Source organism: Varroa jacobsoni, unplaced genomic scaffold, assembly GCF_002532875.2.
Source record: "Varroa jacobsoni isolate VJ856 unplaced genomic scaffold, vjacob_1.0 scaffold_1088, whole genome shotgun sequence".
NCBI classification, from domain to species: domain Eukaryota; kingdom Metazoa; phylum Arthropoda; class Arachnida; order Mesostigmata; family Varroidae; genus Varroa; species Varroa jacobsoni.
The window spans coordinates 743-4,932 of record NW_019213990.1 but is presented as its reverse complement, the minus strand read 5'-3'; the positions used below and the strand labels follow the sequence as shown (position 1 = coordinate 4,932).

Genomic DNA, 4,190 nt, shown 5'->3' with positions numbered 1-4,190 from the left:
AGAATCCTATCTTCTATTAGATGTCTGTTCCAAAATAGCCCTATGAGGCCTCCATATGGGCAACCAGTAGAGTCACGTAAGTGAATCTGATTAGGACGAAATGGCATAGAAGGTACTTGTAAATGACTCAGGTGATCAATTATAAGTCGGTGAATTATAAGTATAGTGTAAACTGTAAACCGCAATGGGAATTTATAATTGCGTTTACCCTATCGACATTCGTTTTTGCCAAAGTAAGGTAAGAGTTTGGAAGGTAACAGAAACCGTGCACCAGCATATGGCTTTTCTAACCTGGACAGTGCAGCCCGAGTAGCCAACAAAGTGATACGTAGGTATGTGCGCTAAGTCATTTCAACATATCTTAATCACTAACTAATACGTTCACCTTCAATATATCTACCACCACTGCAGTTACTTTTAAGTTGATGACCGCTTGCCCGAAGTCTTAATAAAGAATAAATTTTTCGACTCATTATTTGTTATGAAGACCGTCGCTTAACAGAATCGTTATAATATGGGAAAGTCGTTCCACAATGCATGCAATCATTGCATGCGGCAACCAGAACACATGCCAAAAATATTTTTCTATCTAAGTAATTTTGATGGTGTGGTTTAGCAACTGATGTTCAATTTTCTCCTCCTATTTATGAAGTTTTTGAAGGTGCTTTTCAGTAGAGGCTTTGAAGGCTGCCTAATAATAAGTCGAGAAGTGAATGTTTGCCAATCGATTGACTGAGACTACGTATCTCAGTACAGAACCCAAGGAGGTAACCGTAGCTTCTGGCACAAAGTATAAATATATATATCTATCATTTTTTATGAAGTAATCATACGATCTACTCTGTAAATGAAAACCTAAAAATCGAATCTAATAGCTCTTTGACCGATTCTACTCTTAATTTAGTCATTCATTTACATAGAAACAAAGCCTTTTCAAGAAGCGTACACAAAGTTCACAATCCGATCTCTCCAAATTGTAATAGGTCGTGCTGCTATTAGATTCTGTTCTTTTATAAAGCGTATAGTCTTTTAATGTAGGGAATACGCGATTGATTTCATGACCAAATTGTAGAAAAAAAACAGTATAAGAATGTTAAATAAAACATTGTAAACCTTACATTATTGTCTTGAAAACGATGAAATATACATCTAAGGCTAGCCTTAAATAAACATATATTTCGACCTAAGTCAACACAATAGCGTTGAATCAAACCTGGGCCAACGCACTGTTCGATGCAGCCAGTATCTGGCAGCGACCAGACGAAGAGACCGAGGAGAAAGCCTAACCGTTGGGTCACTGTTTCTATAATTAGTGGCTTGCATCGGAAAACATCTCGATGGAAAACGATCAACAAAACTGGTAAATAAGTTGACACGATGTTTCAGTTCTTTGCTTAAAATTGACAATGATTGTAGCAAGTAACTTCAATTCACGATTAGATCGAACGGTTGCTGATTGACGCCTTAGCGGGCTCTAAGTACTAGATCATAACCGAGAGAAAGGAATCAACGTGCACTGATGCGATGTGGTCCTCCACTTCCGACGGGCTCGTCACCAACCTGCTTGCTTCTCAAGTCGCGTACCTCGGACCAAAGAACTCTTTACTGGTTAAGGCCTCGTTTAGAAGTCACCTGCCCGTTGCTACGCGCGTTTCCCTGCCAAGGTTTTACATAGCAGTTCAAAAAAAAAGCGGACAGCTTTAGTAAAATCGTTGAACGCAGACGTCGGAGCACCATAATGAACTCCTTCCCATTTCAGGCGGACTTAACGTCAACGAGTACAGTGCCGCCCCTCGGTATATTCTAAAATACGCAGTTGGCGGGTTCAAACCTCGTCGTGACAGCCCGTGACTTAACAATATATCTCTAGTGCTTTCAAAGCCCAGACGGTTCCTCGCCAGTCGAGATAGGTCCTCTCTTTATCATTTTACAGAGACGGTGTAGACAGATTTATCAGACTAAACGAAGGAGGCGCTCTTTTTCCCGAGACAAAACAATACTCTCAGAGATAGTTACACGGTGGTGGTCTAGAATTACTTTTTGCTTCATAAAATCAAACACGCTTGTCGCTCAAATGTATGCTTTCAGGACCACCATGCCGAAAGGGCCTCTGTGGTATAGCGCGGCATAAGGCAACAGCCGTCAACATTACGACTGATGAGGTGGCAGCAAAGGTTCTATACCAACAAGGCAGCATTTCGAGGTCCGATCAGGCCTGAAGGCCCTAACGAGACATTAGTATCATCCCGACGTCAGACTGCTCTTTACACCATGTGTCTACACGACGGCCTAACGCAAAACGACTGACAGAAGACATTCTTTATCGTCACCTAAAAAGCAAAGGCGATCTTCGACAGCCGAATTTCTCATCACTCAATCACTCAAAGGAGCTGCTGCTACGAAGTTTTTTCAGCCATACTTTTTATGCATCTCTCCGTTTTTCTAGAAGCTTGAAGCACGATCGTGAACGAACAACACGGCTTCTGTAGGGAAAAGTGAACAATGATTGCTTGCCAAATCCTACTCGTCAAGGTTCACCCAGCCCATCCCTTCAATTCTGTAAGAGAGTCCCATAACGATACGATGGCGTGGGCCAACAAGTAACAGAGAGTGCTTTAGGGCTTAACCCATTACTTTCTTCAGTCTTCTTCAGCTAAACAGCATAATGGGAAAGCGCTAATCCATGAGAGCAAACTCTCTACTGTAGGGCGATGTACTCGCGGTCTACGAGGCAAGTACTTTTCAAGCTCAGCAGACATGTCCCGTCATAAGACGGGAGTGCTTAATGGATACTGGCCCAGGGACCAACATGAAATACCGAAAAGCAGGAGCAGTAGTAGCAAATGGCACTCTCTGGTTGCACTACTCGCCTTCATCAGGCGCTTCTGTTACTCAAGGTTGACTTTATTCTGTTATGACCCCAAGCATTACCCCAAGCATATGAGATGGCCTTAGCATAGCCTAATTGTACAAACTGAACCAGAAGAAGTCTCCTTTGCCTAAGAAAGCGCTGGCCCTGCATACATCCTTCCCCAACGTTACGTGTATTTGCTAATGGGTGTGGCGCAATTTTTTGTGAATCTACAATGTCAGCTTAAGGTATCAAAAACATTCGCTGGAGTTCCTTCGATAACAGTGGGATCGGATGTCTGAAATCGTTTTTTGCCACATAGAAAAATTCCACGGAAAGAAGATCCGGCAGATCATAATCCACTGCATGGTTTCTACCATGTGGTGTGTGTGTGTGTGTGTGTGTGTGTGTGTGTGTGTGCTACTGGCTCGTACCGCAAGCCAAATGGAAAATGTATGTGCGTCCGATGCGGAGTCCCCTATGGGCCATACCATCAAGAACATTTTTTCCTGAACAACGTGGCGCAAGAAGAACAGCGCAATCTTAGCGTTCTGTATGTATTCTATATTAGAAATGCTTTTATATTGCCTATATACAAGGTACCCAGCGAACATGAATGAATGTAAATTTCGGCCTTACAGTTCTGCCACTACGATACGAAAAGTTCGTATCAACATTTTGCCCACTGATGACCTGCTGAAAAAAAAAATCGGAAAGATGATCATATTCGGTACTGCCTGGAAATTAGTTAAAACATATCTAAATCCTTCTTGTCATATGGTATGCAATAGTAGGGTGGGCTTTCTAGGAGAAGCCGGGTATCTTGAATAAAATACATTTAAGATGGTTCTACTAAAGAACGCCATCGATGTTACCTTGGGTAGTAAAAACGTCAACTGATTTATATTTTTACCCTGAGCCACCCTTCTATAGTTCATCTAACAACAAACCTTCCTTGCTACTGCCTTCGCTACACCGCTGCAGCGCCATCTGCCGGTTGCTGGCTCAAGCAAATTACAACGGGAAGATTTAAGCCCCGCAGGATTGTGACTATCTGTGCATTCGAATTGTTATTCAGTGGCCGCCCCGGGCACTCTTAAGCGATTTGGAGCGCCCGGACGAAAACATGGATCAACATAGTGTGCCGCCTAGCCGATCAGCAGGTGAGCCCATCAGAATACGGCCCCAGGCCCCGCTAGTGGCGTTTAGTGAACATGTTCAATGAGAAGCCACTCAAACAGAGCAGTCGTTTCTTGGGGGGGGTATTACCACGTTTGGCTTGGGGCATTATGGGGAAATTGAGCCCAATGAAGTGCAGAGGATGGACATGATCATCTGT

The 4,190-nt window shown here is 43.1% G+C and overlaps 1 long non-coding RNA gene across 1 annotated transcript in view; it reads right to left on the bottom strand.

The window, feature by feature from the left end:
• Window positions 1–1,558, bottom strand: part of LOC111266488 (uncharacterized) — a 4,377-nt gene extending 2,819 nt beyond the window's left edge. The window contains exon 1 of the long non-coding RNA XR_002684124.2: window positions 1,214–1,558. This is a non-coding gene — a long non-coding RNA (uncharacterized LOC111266488). The remainder of the gene's footprint in view (window positions 1–1,213) is intronic.
• Window positions 1,559–4,190: the final 2,632 nt, after the last annotated feature.